Source organism: Antennarius striatus, chromosome 9 (genome assembly GCF_040054535.1).
Source record: "Antennarius striatus isolate MH-2024 chromosome 9, ASM4005453v1, whole genome shotgun sequence".
Taxonomy (NCBI): domain Eukaryota; kingdom Metazoa; phylum Chordata; class Actinopteri; order Lophiiformes; family Antennariidae; genus Antennarius; species Antennarius striatus.
In genome coordinates, this window is record NC_090784.1 from 23,774,850 (window position 1) to 23,794,007 (window position 19,158).

Here is a 19,158-nt window from a genome sequence, read left to right on the forward strand (position 1 = left end):
ACATATATATATATATATATACAGTAGATATGTACACACGGATATCACACACACACAAACACACATAATCTTCCTTCCTTCATGGTGATGACATCATGTGACAGACTCAGTGGGTGGTGAAAACAGAACGCTAGTTAAAGCACACACACACACACACACACACACACACACACACACACACACACACACACAGTCTTATGACTCATAGCAGTTTGGTGTTGCTCCCTCTATGGAGCGCTTGTTTCCTAATGGTCGGCTCTGCTCTGTGTCAACACACTGGTTGTTAGCGCAGACGGCTAACGTGATTGGTGCTAATGCCCCCTGTTGTGTGGCGGCCAGGCGCTGGTAGGGTTGCTGGTGGAACCCAGCGGGGTCCGGCTCCGCTTCAGCCCAACTCCGGCCCGCTAACTGCTTTCCAAGTTGGGGCCGTTGGGTTTGACTGATGCCGGGGCCACGACCATCGATCACTACCCATCATCCATCTGTGCACTGTCAGAGGGAGAGGGCAGCGCTTTTGGGGCATCGAGCCAAATCGTCTTCTTGATTGCCACGATTTTAGACTCACGTACTCTTGAGGATTCTCATGAGGATAGAAAGACAAGTAGGAAACAGCCTCGAAGAGAGACGACGCTTCAGGGTTGACTGGGAGAAGACGTCCCATTCCTGAACAAATCGGGATCCGACTCCACGCCGAGCGATTCTCACTGAAGCCTTTAAAACAGGATCCCAACAGGAAACATTAAGTCTCCGGAGAAAAGGGCGAAAGCGAGCGATTCTGCTTATAAAAGAGAGAGGAGCGAGAGAACTCAAAGCAGGGGAAATGGAAACAGGGACAAAGCGTTGTTAGGGAGCGACAGAGTGGAAAGACCAGCGGGAAGAGGTCCAAGGTCCCAGGTGAGGCCCGTGGAGGGTCATTTCACGGCCCCGTGGGTCCCCAAGAGATCGCCCTCGAGGGAAAGGATGGACTTCTCACAAATAATAACAAGCACACTCTATTTTGTATTTGCCGTTTGATTCGGGGTGAGCTGGATTCCCTCCAAACGTCCCAGCAGAGACGGTTGGTTCCGTCGAGGCGAGAAGCTGCCGCCGCGGAGTGAACGGCCGTGACAGCGCGAGTCCCGTTCAGCTGATGAGCAGTTGTGGGGGTTGGGGGGGTGCAGGTGGGCCGATTGGGGCTTATCTGCCAAAGCAGCCGGGGTTACGGCACACGTCCCGTCACGAATACCGCCACGACTCAGCAACCACACGCAGAGAGGTAGGGAGGCGAGAACAAGACGGGTGAGGCAGGAGGACAGATGTATGCTGGGTACTGGCAGGAGGACAGATGTATGCTGGGTACTGGCAGGACGACAGATGCATGCTGGGTACTGGCAGGAGGACAGATGCATGCTGGGTACTGGCAGATCAGCGTCCACAGACCAGTGTTACTAGATCCCGTGGGAAACACAAGGAGGACTTTTGTAGATGGTACAAGTTGAGGATGGGAAGTGTTTATGGAGGGGCGGAGCTTATACAACCAGTCATGTGATGAGACATGATGTTCTGTTAATAATTTTTAAACAGGAAGTCTTCAAGATACGAACAACTGTGGGCCCGCCATGTCCGACTACTGTAGTTCCCCTTTCAGCAGAGGTAGAGATGTTTAAGTTACATTGCACTACTACAGGATTTTATTATTATGGGTTGTTTTCATATCTTATTGTTTCCAGTCAGTCTGAGGAAATGGAACTTTAGTATTCAGAGTAGTAATGACATTTAAATGACCATAAATGGAGATTAGAGGCTGAAATTTAAAAAATAACGACTTACCAACAATTCAACTTATGAACAACCTCTCAGGACCAGTTGTGTTTGTAAGTTGAGGACTACCTGTATAACTAACCTGTGGCTAACAGGAAATCAGCTCCTCCACTTCCTCTTTACGTTTTTTTGGACCTTCAGTTCAAGCCATTAAGAATTTTATGTGTTTTAAATGTCTTTTCAGGTCTTCAGTGTTTTATTCACTCAGTAAATTTGCATCAAGATCTCTGACACAGAAGCGAAGCAGGAGATGATGTGAAAACAGTAAAAACCTCTCCATCCACTCGTTGTGAATGACTTCCTTCTCGTTCACCTGTGTTTGCCTTTGTTCTCCAGCCTCGCCGGGGACACTTAGCTCTTCTATCACATGTTTTACTTGGGCGGACGTTCCCCCAGTTATCCAGGCGGAACCCAGACGGAATGCTAACACGCTTCCTCCGGCTGTTCCAGGACTTTGAACGCCCTCCTTCCTTCAACTCCAAGACCTTCATATTAACATCTAAGCGAGTCGACAAACTTGTAGCGCTGATGGCGCAGCACTACGCCGGCGCCGGGGCGATGATTAAACCATGAAGCCCAGAGGAAGGACTTCATCCTCCTACATGTTTAATTAAAGCTCCAGAGTTCTGTTTTGTTCCGTTTCTGCCTCATATGGGGGGGGGATCACTGCCCAAACAGCTGAGGTGGCAAAAGGGCTCCGGATTGGTCCGCTGCATACAAACAGGCTCATCCCTCTGTGGCGGAAACATTAGAGCGACCCCCCCCTGATTGATGAAAGTGCCACGTCTGCAAGCGCCTCTTTTACATAGAGGAGCCTCTCCTGGAGCCCCCAATCCATCATCTGACAGAGGGGGGTGCTCGGGCTTATTTTAATGCATTACAGACCCAAACGGGTCCGAGGTCACGCGGCGCCACCACAAATCCCTCCGCCGAACCCGACGGCGGATGAGAGGTGACATCATCAGGGAATGTTTGGGTGTCGATTTGATGATTGGACGTCCTGATCGTCATGACGACCCGTTCTCGCCGCACCGAATGTTGAATGTCGGAATATAAATCCAGCTTCGACAGGTGGCGCTCATTTTGCATTCCTGAGCCAGGAAACACGTCGGCTAACAGGTCGGGGGGGGTGAAGCCTTGAAAGGTGGAGATACGCGCCAAAATGCTAGCATGCTAATCCCGATGCGACAGGCAGAAGGTCGAGCCTTGAGCTCAGCAGATTAACGACGGATCTGAAGCGACATGTCGTACGAAACACAAGACGTTACGTTACAATTGTTACGCGAGAAAAAGCGCAATAGAGAATAAAACTCGGAGGTCGTCTGGAGGTTGTCTGGAGGTCGTCTGGAGGTTGTCTGCTAGAACCCAACAACATGGCGCTAACGGCTTCCTCCTGGAGTCAGCTGATATCTCCTTTCTGCCCATTGTTAGTGGCGGGGGGTTCGGTGTAATTGGCATGCAGGGTTCAGCGAGGCAGTTATCCGAGCCAGGTCCCGAGCTGGGGGGACGGGGGGGTGCCGAGCACAAGGGCCCCCTTGTGCCCGCTAGTCAGACGCCGTGAATTAGCAACAGGCTAAAGACGGCTACACGCCGCTAATGACGACGGTGTTTTAAACGTTAAAACGTTTAAAACACGACCTCAGGTTTTCAGGATTCAAAAACGATGATGTTGAAGTTAAACGTAAACCGATTTAAACGCTCTTTAAAGTCACGGTTTGAAGAACCGAGGTAAACGTTTGATAACGGCGATGTTAGAATGTCGACCAACTGGGCGCCGCTCGCCTTCCTCTACGGCAGGAAACACAAGGACGAACGGAATGGAATCCTCCCGTTAAGTCCTGGAGAGAACCTGAAGATGAAGAGGAGGAGGCGGGGAGGAAGGCTTTAATGAAGCCCCCCTCCCGCCGCGGGGGTCGTCCTCGCCGCCCTGCGACAGATGGACCGCGCCGCCGATGGAGGTGGAGTACGGAATTAAGGAAATCAAAGACGGGTAAATGTCAGAGGAATTTCATCCTAGTGAGAGGAAATAACACCCCCCCCCCCATCATGAGAGGCCTGCAATTTAAATCTGAACTGACAGCGAGGGAGGGGGAGCAAACATCAAACCGACTCGGGCTTATTATATATCAACCTGGCAGATTTTTTGGGGAGACGTCTGCTGAATTATTCCTTGGAAGATCTGCCCGGACGTGATTCTGAAGCGTCGGATATCTGAGAGGGTATTTCACGTCTCTTCTGAGAGCTGCCCCACTTTCAGCCCCCGGCTCTGTGTGGCGTCCATCCTTCACCGGAACGACGACGCTCTCGTTTTCATCATCCATTGTTCCGGACGCGGCGCTGCGAGTCTGTCAACTCCAAAAGACTCGACGCTCGCCTGCGACGCCGGTAAGCAGCCGAATAAATCACAGTACAGTGATCCCTCGTTACCCGCGGCTAATGCGTTCCAGGAAACACACGTATATAACGAATCCCGCGATATAGTATCAAACTATATATCTCATTATTTACGGTAATTTAAACGTTTCTGAACCCCCCCATACTGACATTAAACCACCTTCTATCTGTATTACCTTTAAAACACTCTGATAGACTGTCTCACTTTATGTCGACGACTCCACTTTTGTGTCATGCAAGTCCGAGATTCAAAGAATGTAGCGCACTTCCTGAATACCGTCAGCCAATAGAATGCACGTACAGGTATCACGTGATTGTCGACCAAAAATCCACGACGAGGTGAAGTCGCGGGCATTGATGTGCGAATGCACACCGTATATGATGCTAACAATTAGCAAGACCGGCAGGAAGTGGGTTGATTTGGTGGGTTTTGGGTGATTCTGAATGGAATCTGATTGGTTGACATTCAGGAATCATTGGATTCACACATCACTCCAATCCGGAGCCATCTCCACAGAAAAGAGGGGAAGCCAAACCTGTTGACAGTCTTCTGAGGAAATCTTTTTCTAACCTGTTTGGGAACAGATTTCTTCCACTGCAGCACATTTCTCATGCGGAGACGTACCCCCAGTACAAAGAACAGGGGTAAATAACACCGTCAACGTCTTTATTCGCTCTGAATGGAGACGCAAACCCAACAGCTGACTCCTGATTCCGCCTTTCTTCCCTGGTTCTTGTCTTTTTTTGTCGGTTTCCACTTCTTTTCTCGGTGCTCGGAGACGTTCGACGCGTCCCGGGTTAAAGTCATAACTCCTCAGAGGACAACGGAGACAAGAGAGACGTGTTGTGCGTGGCATTCGGGACGTGTCTGGAGTTTATTGATGGTGTGGAGAACAGCTGCCAGATTAATTATCTGCCAGGTTTCCGTATTGTAATTTATAGCTCTGGGTGGAAGCCGTCAGTTAGCTTCATCTAACGCACCACAAACAGCAGCTCAGATGTTCCTATTAGCATTTACAGCTGAGTAATTAGCATTAGCAGTGATGCTAATGATGTCAGAGCAGTCTGCGTTGTGATTACCTGTGAAATGGAATCAATTGAATCTGACAGGTACTATTTGTGGAACAGAAAAACCACAACACTTATTTATGGAATGCTTTCACAAGGGTTTTTGTTTATGCATGGCCCGCGGGCCGAATGTGGCCCTCCACGTCATTTTATGTGGCCCGCCAGAACAGAAAAGGGTCTAAAAATATAAACATATTTTTTCTGTGTAACTGTAATGTTTGTGACTTAGATTACAAGACTACATTGAGTTACATTTACTTACCTTTATTAGTTACATCTGGCCCTTTGAGGACAGCCGTTACGTGGCCCTCTGTGAAAATGAGTTTAACAGCTGATATATGCCATAAACAGGAAGTGACAGCCCCGCTAGGGATGGCACCAACAACGCCACTCCTGACAGCCACGAACCGACACCATCAGGTGAAACGTCTTCATCAAAAGTCGACCAAAACAAATCGAAACAATCTGAGAACAAAACACCAGAAGAGGAAGTTCTCGATGTTGCGGCACGTGAGGCACAAACCTGTCCAGCGAGTTATGCTAACATCGGTTCACACCTGTCTTGTTTTTGCACCATCGCAAGACACGCCCCTCCCTGCTCCGCGTCGCAGTCCACGGTTGAGGTCACGGGGTTTGTGGTTGGTTTCCTTTACCACGTTCTTCTGGTTAAACCTGCGATGCATTCAGGTGACGAGACTCCGCCATCACTTCAGGCACTGTCGCCATGGTCACAGCTGCTTGTGGCGATGGCGAATAGACTGACCACAGTGGAACATTTTAGGGATATTGGCAGCGGCGGTCGCTGAGTAAAGACCTCGGGGCGTGAGGGAGCGCCACCGCTGAGCCGGAGAGAAAGGCAAGTGTTTAACGGACAAACAGGACCGGTAGGACATTCCCAGACGACATACTGCAGAATATTAGTTAGGCCTACGAGGAGACACCCCCGTCCTAAATGTCACATGGTCGTGACGAGAGCGGCGACAGGTTGCGTTGACTTCCACCGCCGTTTGTTTGCCTGTCTGGTGGACATTTTTCCTCACGTCCGCTTTAGCTTTTACTTTAGCGTTCTCCCGCCCCTCCTGTTACGCCGTTCACTCCGTGATGAATGGCTCCATTTCAAGTCCACCTCCTTTTTTTTCCCTTTTTTTAGCCGAAATAGATTCCAATCTGTGCAATTGTGCAGAAACAAGATTGATCTCGCTAAAACACTTTGCGGAAAGAAGGGAAGAGGAGAAAGGAGAATACAAACAGCAACAAAACACTTTCCTCTAGTGGACAAATCTTCACCGCCGTTTGCTTGTGTTCTAAAGATGTACAGAAACAGGTCTTGATAAGAGCGTTAAACGGACACATTTAACGGTAGTTTGCAATGTGACGCAACACAGCAAGGATAGCGTCTATTGGTTGATAAAAATGTTTTTTCAAAATTTAGGGGTTTGGGTCTTATTTTTAAGGCTGGAATGATTAAAATGATTTTAGTTATTTTAAACAGGAAATGTTTGACTTGAGTCGTTTGTTACAGATTAAACTCGTAGTTCTACTGTATAAGGAACTGTTGGAACGGAAACGTCTAAAGTCCCTTTAGAGACGGCTGCTTTTCACATTTTCAAGCAGCGCCTCAAAAGGTTCAAGGTTAAAGAGCACAACTGGAAAAAAACTTCCCTATCTGGAAAACAGATTTGATGGATTTTCTCAGTTTATTTTTGTCCAAACAGGAAGTGGACCTGCTGCCTCTGAGACTCATTCTAACATAACATTTTATGATTTTTTATGATTCTTGGTTTCGGATCATAAAGTTAAAAAACACAATACTCTGAAAGTCTGACGGCGGCTGTTTCGTGGTCCTGGTGGTCCAATCCAGAGCTTTTGCAAGCCCCTGTTTGTCTCACTGTGTCTATTCTAATATATATAATAAATATATAATCAATGTTTAATTCAGCTGTTCTAAACCGTACAGTCTGGACCATTAACGTAAATAAATTGCCCACCCAATATTTTCACCACCAAAGTGAATTACAAGGACGTCTTCATCAAGTTGGGCTTTGTTACCACTTTGCTATTGTTCATGATTTACCGTTGATATACATCTAAACAACGGCACGAGGAAACAAATGATTATTAAACAACAGCAAAAACTGACTAGAAATACGAGTCGCCCGCTTTAAATTGAAACAAAATTAATCACAACGGTTTCCTGTTGAGGTGCGAACAGAACCGAGCTTTGAAGCTGCGATTCAGGGCGGCACAGGTCACAGCCGTTAATATGAAAAACAAAGAAGTTTTTAATAATATAAGTCAGGAGTGAAAAAAAGTTCATGTGCAATTCTTTAATTAAACGACTTTGTTAAAAGAAGAGAATCTACGGGGGCGGCAGCAGCAGCAATTACCCAGAAACCTTCAGGCTGCCTCTCGTTCACTTTCAGCGAGTACAAAGCTTTGATTTTCCAGCTGGATGCCAGCAGAAGGGATGATCCTGATGGAGCAGGGGGAGAGGACCCTGTTCCGGGTGCTGGGAGCTGAATGGGACGCACCCCCTGCCAGCTGGAGTTTTGTCTCGATGTCAGTATTTGTTGGGGGGCATCTCGGACTGTCCACAAAAAGAAGGATGGCTCCCAAAGACTATCCGGTGGCCAAGGAGCTACGAGACGTCACTCATGATCGTTCAGCCAAAAGGGAGAAGAGATTAAGCAAACAGAGGAGGGGGGGCGTAAAAAAAGGACGGAACGAAAGACTAGAAAGTGACAAAAGCAGACGGAGTGAAAGGGATTGACCAGAGACACTAGACAAGGAAAGAGTTGGTTGCCAACGCTTGTCTCTTCCTGTTGTGCCACGGTGTTTTGACGAAACCCTGCGGATGGACGGATATGTTTGGGTTCTGCTTAAAGCCCAACCATAACGAGACCTTCCTCAAGTCCACCAGTGGTGGAACTGTTTTTGCTGTTGGAACAAAGCAGGAGAAAAGAAGTTTGTTTCTGTCAAACTGACGACTCTTATCTCTCCTCCACCGGTAGCAAAGAGCGTGGGAACTGCTTTCACCGCGCTGAGTGGAGGCGGACGACTGACCTCGACTTATCGACCAGCGTCGCTAGCGTACATCTCCATGCCTGATGTGGCCATCCGCCAAATCCACAGTGCTTTCAGAAACCTATCGACTGATATAAACTTGGAAATGTATATCTCTCTCCAACAGCATTGAAAATATAAAGGGAAGAGAGACGCGTCGACAAAATGACGCGTTACTAATTTACAGCATTGGAAACAAGAGCGACGGAGTCATCGCCCGATGCTTCTGTCAGGAGCGCCATGAATGCTAATTTTAGCTTTTAATTGGGCGGTTTATGAGTTTGTTTATCATTTCTGTTACGGTGGGAAGGTTTGCACGCCTCCACGCTGTATTAAAGCTGCAGCTTATAACATACATACGTATATGCTGGGTAGCAAAGGGTCTTCATGGGGCACCACTCAAAGATATCTACACTAAAAGGGATAAAGTTTCAAAATGGGTAGTTAAATGGCAAAATGTCACTTAAAAATGCTATTTTTTTGTTGTGTTTTTTTCTTGAGTGACGACTTTTGACAAATTTGTTTATTGGACTTCCAATCTCTGGTGCGAAAAAGATTTCACGAAGATGGCAAGACTATCCTCTGAGGCCAAATTGGAGTTTTTTTCCCCGTATTTAACGGACATTAGTCAGATCCCGTTGGACGGATTCCAGCTGCGTGACTTTTGATTCGAGAGCGTCGCAGACTTTTGACGCGGTTGCGATTGAGCTTGACTCACCTTGAGCGGAGGCCGTGTGCATCCCATAATTGATGGATGTCACAGAGAGCCACCAGCGGCCTAAATGTTTCCCTGTGAAGTGTCAATCAGCCTTTAGCTGGGCGCCTCCAGAGGTGGCCTTATACGCCAACACGGCGAACGCGGTGCTGAAGAGGCGCCTTTGTCTGCGCTGACACCGCTGATTTGAATATCAAAACATGATGTAAAACGGTGATTAAAAGCCAATTACAGCTCGTGTCAATGAAAAGTCAATTACGTGTTTCAGGGGCGGTGAATGGTTTTTTTTTGCCAGGGTAATGACAGGGGGGAGTGGAGAACAAAGGCCGGAGAAAAGAAGGGATACAAAGAGGGATCAAAATGAAAGGAAGGAAGGAGAGCAAACATCGTTGGGTTTCGTGCGTCACGCATTCAGACGCCTGAACGTTATCCGCCTCGGAAACAGGATTCCTTCCGTCAACGTGAATTATGAGCAATTTGCTTGAAGGCAGCATTCAATTAACCATCAACCCTCACCGGGGGGTCGAGTGGGAGTGTTTTCAGACAAAAACTTCAAAAAAATAAAGCCACCCATCCTCTTACCGGTTTATAATGGAGTCCTGGAGACGGTCTCTTGGCCACGTTCCAGCCGACTGATCTTGAATTACTTATTTATACACCACTAATGAATGGAGAATGTAGGAAAAGGCACTGAGAAGGGGGTGGGATTATTTCGGCACTAGTGCCAGTTTTGATCATCCGCCCGGCGCCTGTAGGGGCACTAGCGGTTGCCATGTTGAGATGAAGTGGTGGCGATACGCCGCTGGGAGGTCGCCGCCCCAACGGGGTCTCCAAACAGGAAAAAATAAATGTCTACGAGGGAAGCTAGTGCTGCTTAACCCGGATTTAATTATCCAGAAACGCTTCAAATTGCCAGAACGCACAACACTCTGAAGTTGAGAGGCTTGTTAGAGGGTAATGAAGAGGTCCTGAAGCCAACGGGGAACATTTGAGAGGGTTGCCAAACCGGGATAGATCCACGTCAAGAGGATTTGAGTCCGTACTCGTCTGACTTTTCCTGTCTTAATGGAGTGGAGAAAAAAACCCAAAAAACGTATCGCGGAAAAGCTTCAGGCTGTTCTTTAAGTACCCCGTTTCTCTACAATTTGGCAATCAACCGTTCAGCTCTCCGCCGCAATTTTTGCTGCGTCGCTCCAACATCTCACACTAATTCATGCAAGTCAATACCAATCAAGTCGGGCAGGCGACCAAACAGAAATGTATTTCACTCGCAAACAAACCCATGCAACTACAATCCATCAAAAAACCAGCCGGGATTCGACAACGTCTGAATGGTCACATGGTCGTCTTTTTCCGACACCCGGTTTGTTTCGCCGTTACTTCCAAGAATGAGATTCATCAACTGGAAGGGATGAACCAATCAGCTCACGATCAATCAGCAACTCGAGCCCCGACTTGTTTTATACGCTTGACAACAGCTGAAGATGGGCTTAATTCTAATGGAGTGGGCCCCGCCCCCGTCGGACCGGATCAATACTGTCCGGATTCCGCCAACAGACAAAGGCATCACTTTCTTCTGCTGACTACGACGGTTTTCTAAGTGTTTTATTATTGCAATCCTTTGACATTTAAACCTTTAATAAAACCTGGCAGCTAACGTACTGTAAGTGCATCTCGGACGTCGTCCCATAAATTTGTTTTTCCGGCGTAGTGAGAGTTTAATGCAGCGGACGGTAGCCAAAGCTTTTACCGCCTCATTGAAAATCCTGGAGTGTCGGGGATTTGATATAAAAGCCCCCCCCCCCATCAAGGACACGCTAATAATTAATAACTACGATACACAAAGTCATTAAGTTCTTTAAACAGTGCTAAAGGAAGGCATCAATCTGATTTAGTGGTGGGTTCAGATAAACGATCCTTTCATTCCATCCAATCCGCTGTCTCGCCGCTAATAAGATGGCGTTTGGCGTTTGCGGTTAGCCGTCGAACAAATACGGGTCAGAGCTTGTTTTATGGCGCCATTAAAGCATTAGTCTAATCACGGTTTGAAGAAGAGGCGTTCAGGGTCCACGTGGAGACGTCTGGACTTCTTAGCGAAGCGCTAATGGCTACCAATTCAACGTCGTCCAACTGAGTTCCTGCTCTTTTTTTTTTGTTTGCTTCATTTGGATTGAGATCAAAATGTGACGGCGTTCGGCCTCAAATGATCGATGATGTTCACATCATTGATTAAGATGCTCAACCCCCCCCCCGCCCTGGGGAGAAGTACCGTCGCAGGCGCTAAAGGCTAATTTAATTCCACACGCGTAGCAAAATAAACAACACCCCCGACGAGGGCGTTAATGAGTCAAACATCAAACACTGATGGAAATATGACGTTTGTGTCTCATTGGTTGGTTTTTATAATGATGAACAGAAGCAATTCCAGCTATTATGCAAAATAATTCCTGTTAGCTCAAATAATAGCCATCAGATTTATGCGCTAGCGGTGACAGGCTTATCGCCGCGCCCTTGAAACTCCTGCATTGTCCGGACAATCAAGCACCCCCTCCTCCCCCCCGGCGATGAATTGTGTAATCACGACCTACTTTAGTAATCAATTAATTATTTTCTGTCCTTTGTGGAGGAAAAAGACGTTCGTTTCGGCTCCTCAAACGTGATTTGTTGTTTCTCTCGTTGTCGTTTCGGATCAACGGTTCGAGCTGAAACGTTTTATTCTAAGGAGGAAACTCAGGATGATGAGCATCCAAGAGTTTCTCTGAACACCCTGTACATAACATACCCTTTATAACCCTTTATAACGCGTCATCCCCCAATCAATCACAGCCTCTCTTCTCTTTACTTTTAAATTTGCGGTTTGCAGAAATAAACTCGTCCTATTATCACCCAGGATGCTCGACGGACGACGGTCTTGTGTGAACGTGGGACTCTTTTCGTGGTTGATCTGTGATTGTGTGAACGATTCAGTAAACTGTGAGACTGAGGCCAAAATATTTCGGCCATAAGGAGACCCCCCCCCGTGCTGGGCCAAACCGTAGAAACGCCGCATGACCATCCATAAATTATCCTCTGAGAAGCGAAAGTTCACTCCTAGACGAGCAGCTCCACACGGCTCAGTCCCATTAGCATTTGAAAGGGGAGCGCAGCAGCAGGGGGTGGGGGCTGATAGACAAACTCTACGCTGCTCTACTTAAAATCCTCTGTCCGAAATGTAATGGGTGTCAAATATCAATAAAGTTATTCCTTTGGTCCAGTTTCCACACAAACTTTGGGAATAAAGTGTCGACTCAGGGATGGTGGACCTGGACTAGGTTGGTTGTTATGGGTCTGAAAAGTCTAACACTTTATTTAGAATAAAAACTTGAGATCAGAGTTCTGATTGGAAACTTTAAATTTAAATAAATTCATGCAAAAAACACAAAACATATGAACAGTATATGAAAAATATATGAAAATATTTGGCAGACGGATACGACATCATGAGACTGGATCTCCTTCTCTTTATTCTTTCTTTATCATTGTTTACGTAACTTATAGTTATATATAAATATATATAATTATACATTAATATATATATAATTATATATATTTATATATATAATTTCTTATACAAAGTCTGCATGTCTATTGGTTAATAATTTTTTTCCCCATAATTTAAGGGTTTAGGGGCTTTTTTACTCGCTGGAACAGATCAAAATAATTTGTTATTTTAAATGCGGAAATGTTAAACTTACGAGTTCAGTCACAGAATGGATTAAACACGTATCTTAAGGTTCTACCGTAGGTTCTACTGTAGGTTCTACTATTATGAAGGTCTAGTTACACAACAAGTCTTCATCTGTTTCCACACGTTTAACATAAACTAGATCCTCTGTGGTCAAAATGAGACGAATGGAACTGAACCAATAACCTGTGTGTGATTTCCATTCCATTTGTACCGTCCTGTATTTCTGTTGGGCCCCTCCCCCAGCAGGTCATGTTACAACCACAGCTCCAACAATGGAGCAACACCCCAGCGTCAAACTGAATTTTGTGGTTTTAATGAAGACAAAATGAATAAAAATATTAAATTCTAACAACAAAAGAACTGTTTTTTTTCTGTATTTGGAGAACAGGAAAATAAAAGCGCGCTCTCCCTTTGTTGCTTCTCACAAAACGGTTTGTTTCCACCCTGGGGGGGGGGGCATGCAGGTAGGTTCTAACACTTGTTCCCACCTGCTGAGGCACAGGCACAGCCTGCCAGCCGTTTCCTCCCCTCTTCCTTTTCAGGCACCGTTCACACCTACTGGGAGCCCACCGGAGTCGCAGACCCCAGATCGAACACCCACCAGCCCGTAAATTTAGCAAAAGGAGGAGGCGGCGCGCTAACAGGGTTAGCCGCCAAGCTAATGTTTGGCAGCTTCGATTTGGCGCCAAAAATAAAACGGCTGCCTCCTCAGATTGACAGGAAGTGTTTTCTGGACCGACAACTTTTTGGAGCGACATGAGTCACCCTGACCACACGCGTGACCACGGATACATTACACGCGTGTTGACGGATACATTACACGCGTGTTGACGGATCGATCACACGCGTCGTCACGTGAGCATGGCGTCACAACAACAGATTTCATTCAGCGAGCGGCGTCACCAGAACCGGTTTCTGAGGCGTGTCTCAGAACGTGTTGTTGCAGGACCGGGTTTCTGGCCAAGGGGGGGTTAAATAACTCCTGAGCAGGAAGTAGGAGCGTCGACACCCGATTGGAGCAATCAAGTTATTCCCAAAAAGGGTGGATGGACCCCACCCTCAGTGAAAGTATGCTTAAGAATGCATCGCGATGGATCCGAAGATCTCGCGGAGATGGAGAAAGTCGGATCACCATGGTAACGCAGTGGCCGTCGGGACAGGTTTGAGTGGTTTCCTTCTTTTTTTACATTGAGTTACATTACATTGAGTGACATTACATTGAGTGACATTACATTGAGTTACATTACATTGAGTTACATTACATTGAGTGACATTACATTGAGTGACATTACATTGAGTTACATTACATTGAGTTACATTACATTGAGTTACATTACATTGAGTGACATTACATTGAGTTACATTACATTGAGTTACATTACATTGAGTGACATTACATTGAGTTACATTACATTGAGTTACATTACATTGAGTGACATTACATTGAGTGACATTACATTGAGTTACATTACATTTAGTTACATTACATTGAGTGACATTACATTGAGTTACATTACATTGAGTGATGTCCTGGCGGTGGAACACGGTGATCATCACGGCCCCGTGGCGCGCAAGAGGCGGATAAAAGGCGAGGAGACTGTCAGTAACGACGGGTCCGCCGGCGCCCTGACTTCCCAGAGATGCTTGTTTCAGCAGTAATTACAGGGGGGGGGGCATTCGCTCTAAAACGCTTAGCAAGCCGTTTCTGTGGCGACGCCACGTCAAATCTTTTCCAGGAGACGGGCGAGTTTAAAAAAAAAATAAGAGCAGGACTTAAAAGAGAAACAGAGTGCGGGACACGAAGCGGTGTGGATGCCGAGGGGTACGGAGGACCAGGATGGGGGGGTGGGGGGTTCGGTCTATGAATAGGGATGAAATGGATCATTGGAGCTCAGTGTTCTTCAATCTCTGTTGGAGGAGGAGGGATTGGAAATAATCTTTCTTCTGCTTCCCCCGTGTCACTTCCTGTGAGGCGGGTCCTGATGAGGGACGGGGCTGATGAGGGGTGGGGCTAATGATCACATCCAGATGATTAGATTTATTTTCAGATCAGGAATTTTTTTTTTTTTTTTAGCTTCAAACGGATAAAAATATTCTGTTCTTCTGGGGTTCAGGACGTGTGATTGATCATCTATAGTTTCTACAGATACCAATTGATTGATCATCCATTCTGTGACAGGAAGCTGAAATTAATTTGTTGCTCCAATTTAATTTAATTTAATTTGATTTTCTACTGATTTGTGAATTAGAAAGTGAATTATTGGGTGGAATTTTCCAGAATGAACGATGAAATATTTGGTGAAAGCTGCCACTGCCAAACTAATTACTGTAACACATTTATTATTGATTGGTTATTCTTCAGATGAATCTCTAGAACAAGGATGTCAAACTCATTTCCTCCGAGGGCCACATCAGCATCAAAGGTCCAGATGTAACTAATAAATGTAACTAAATGTAACTCAATGTAATGTAACATAAATGTAACTACTCCTTAAATAATAATTTATTATTTATTCAAGTTCCAAACATTACATTTACACAGAAAAAACATATTTGTTTCTCTGTTCTAACATAAATTTTATTAATTTTTCGTTGTAGTTTATGTTCAAATATCTTTGGACAAATAACGGCGGGATAATTCTGTGACTTTAACACCAACAATCGCAAAATAATGAATCGATTCCTGGAAGGCAGAGGGCATCAATTTAAGCGTCTTAACTTGTCGGCGGCCATCGCCACAGTAAACACGCCATTAAACTCGAGCTGGGCGCATTAACATTCCGGAGAACGCCATGCAATTACCCGTTTAGATGGCATACACCAGCAATTAATAAAGCAATATCCCTTAATGCTCTACCTGAGGATTCTGTAAACATCAATTATAAGGAATAAAAAGAGGCTCTCAGTCAAACAGCTCGGTGTTTTACAGTCGTCACGGCGATGTCAAGAAAAAAATGTTTTTTTTTAAATCTCTGGAAGCGACGTCTCAGACTCCAACACCTCCAACCAAATCATCTGAGAGTGAAAGAAATGCTGGTGGTGGGCGGGAAAACCAGTCCAGTCTGGAAAAAATAGATCCTTCTGGCCAGTAAAAAAATAAATACATAAAAAGGTAAGAAGAAATGGTCCAGCTCCACCGCGGCGTCGTCAATACTATCGTTCAGAAGGTTCTGGACACGTTACGGCAGCAGCCTCGAATCAATAACTGCACACGGCATCCACAAACGGGCTCCAGAACCGGGTAGGAAAGGGTTAAAACAGCTAAAGATGATTGATTATGATTATTGATTTACATTCCTTCCTCCATCGACGGTTTGATGTCGTAAACGTTTGAATAAATAATGAAATTACAAACTGAAGCGTTGAAGCGAGTCAGCAGATCCTCACATGACCGACGCGATCGATCAATAACCCGACTATCGGTTTGATTGTTGATCCACTGCCAACTGGCTGACTTCTTCTGTTGAGCTCTACTGTACCACCGATGAGCGACTAGTTTACATGATTAACCAATCGATCAAACGATGACATTATCATTGGTCGACATTAATGAAATAATGGTTCTACATTTTCAAAATAAAATGGGGAGAAATAAATGTTCTATCAAATAAAAGAACATTTTAGTTTAGGAAATACAGAAGACGTTTGAATATATTAATATTCCTCATCTTTGACTCATCAAATATATCCAATATTATCTGGACACAAGTTTTTACCGCCAGATTAAATGAACAAAATTTAATTTTGGGATCCTGAAAATGACTTTTTGTTGTCAAAAAATGAATCCGTTAATTTAAAAATGTCATCAAATGGAACAGAAAGTGTTTAAGATCATCTGAAGTTGTGTTATTAATTCTAAAAACACACAAACTTCCGGCCAATCAAATGAAATAAACCAATTTATTACCAATTTAAAACCAATAAACAAAGTCGTTGGCCGACCTGGTCGTGCCGCTTGCATCCCGCCGGTCGTTAGAAGAACGGAACGGGACTCAAACCGATCACAGCTGCTACCAGGATCCAAAGTTAATGACATAATCCTCGAGCTAACTACCCCGACCAGGGGTCGCCCCCGGGGGGCGAGGCTTTAAACGGGTTATTGACATCTCACACACATGCTCTGGAATGTGTGTGTTGAGCGTCGAGGTCCGGCCCAGTCACCTCCCATCGACCCACACACTGCGAAACATCAAGAAGGGGAATAAAACATAATCCACATGTCTGAGCCCAACTAAGAACGATCACCATCATGGCCGAGCGGTCGGCCGAGCGAAATGGGACGCTGAAAGTACCAATTTGCATTCATACTTCTGTGCAATCAAGGCCTGACATGAGTTCTGCATCATTAAAGTCACTCGAACTGCTCACTTGAACTTATTTCACAACCTTCCATCAGAATAAAACTGCAGGCTGGAGCAGAACAGACTGATTCCATCACTGTTTAGGGGCAGTTTTCCAGCGTTTAGCGTTTAAACGACACATCGATGACGTCATTGGGCGGTTGCGATGCTCGCCCCGCTGCGAGTAGAGGTAGAACTCGTATTTCCGGACAACTTCCATTGTAGTCAGCGTTCTGGTTTGAGGCCAAACGGAAACGGACGACCCAAAAACATGGAGTTCGACATCAGTGACGTATCGTCTGATCAAATGATTAATTGTCATCGTAAAAAAGAACACAGCTCCTGTTTTATTCCTCTACCTTCACCGGGAATCAACAATGTCTGACACAAAAGCAGAAAATGAAGCAATTACACCCAAACTGTGGCTCGTCAACAAGTCGCTAACAGAGACAAACATCGTTCTCCTTACTGATTGGTTCTGCACGGTAAATAAATGGGAGCAGATCAATGGAGCGGATCAAATCTGTTGTATTCAGTGGTATCACAGGTAGCCGTATAATAATATCATCCAATCAGGCGACGCTGAACATCCTACAGCCTTAGACGACACCAGAGATGGCGGGCGATCTCTCTACCATCAGGAATTTTGGCAGCAAAGTGTAAAGAAGAGTCTCCTCTTTCTAACTTTGTCTCCAGAACATCTCCATTCCCTCCACCTCCACTTCCTGTCTTCTTTTCTGCGCCGCTGTCTCATACATAAGCTAATTCTGAATCGCCCTGCAAAAACCAGCGACACCCTTTCTCTCCAATCAGCGGCGCCTTCCCCACCAGGGTTCACCTCAAGAACGGCACGAGAAGAAGCCGAGGCGAGCCCCCTTGCAGTTCTTGCCGGCGGTGCACCTCATTTTGTCACACACCCTCGACTTCCTGTATCCCTCTATACTTTGAAGTGTGACCAGAGAAGGGCTTTGAAAAAGCCTGCAATCTCCCCGCTATGACCAGGCAGCGGATTAGCCGAAGCCCCCGCAGGATGGAATGGAAAAGGGACGGAAAAAGAGCTGGAAGAGGAGGGCGGTCTCTGAGGAAGCCGCTCTCCCTCCAGCCGGAGCTGCAGGGGGATTAACCAGCCAATGAGAAAGCAGAGAACAGACCTCCAGCTCCTTCATCACGAGTTCCCAAGAAACCAATTTACTGCCAGAACTGAGGGGGGGGGGGGGTTCTAATTCTCCTCAACCACCACCCTCCTGTTTCAGCCCAGAATCTTTAATGTGTCACTCACGGCGTGCACTTTTACGGAGGCAGCGCACATTTCCAGGATTCCGGAGTCACGGAAGCGTGTCTGCAATAAAAAAAACCTCAACCGCCGATACGGAAAGTTTGACTCCAAAGCGGCACCTGAGTGATCAGACGTTAATTTACACGATCAATCATGACGGGAGTCACCTTGGAACGTCTGCATTCACTCGCCGGCCAAACAAAAGAGATTATTCATCTCCCTTTCGCGCTCAACTCCCAATATTTGCCTACACTTTAGATGTAAATATTTCATAGGCATAAATATTTCATGCATGCGCTGGCTGAGGACCAGAATACAATAATGGTGGAATATAATGTGCTTGTCAAGTGTTCATTGTTTGAAGGTGTCAGTGGTACAAGTGGATTGTTTTAAACCAAACTAGCTAAGAATAAAAAGGCCTTCCGTCATGTTTACGGCTCCACAATTAATCAAAATGTCAAAATCCCAACATGGACGAGTGGAATTAACAAACAGCCACGGGGTTTGTTACAGACCATAATGTAATAACAGCTGGTAATGTAATAAACCTGCCTGTTTTTAAAATATAACAGGCCAATAATGTAATAAAATTCCTGAACTAATAAAGTAATAGCTTTTAGCTACTAACGTAATAATTTATTTCTAACCTTAACCCCTACCCCAATCCTAACCCCAACCGTGACCCTAATCCTAAACCTAATCCAACTTTAGCTCTAAACCCCTAAACCCCAACCAATAACCCCTAACCCTAACCGCAACCCTAAGCCTAACCCCA

At 45.8% G+C, this 19,158-nt stretch overlaps 1 protein-coding gene across 5 annotated transcripts in view; it reads right to left on the bottom strand.

The window, feature by feature from the left end:
- sema6cb (semaphorin 6Cb) overlaps positions 1-19,158 on the bottom strand; it is a 93,807-nt gene that overhangs the window by 56,448 nt on the left and 18,201 nt on the right. The window contains exon 1 of one of the 5 annotated variants that reach the window (XM_068323056.1): positions 5,525-5,545. The exons of the other annotated variants lie outside the window; for them this stretch is intronic. The gene's annotated coding sequence lies outside the window, so the exon portion shown is untranslated. Of the gene's footprint in view, positions 1-5,524; positions 5,546-19,158 lie in introns of those variants that run through there. 5 annotated transcript variants of the gene reach the window in all.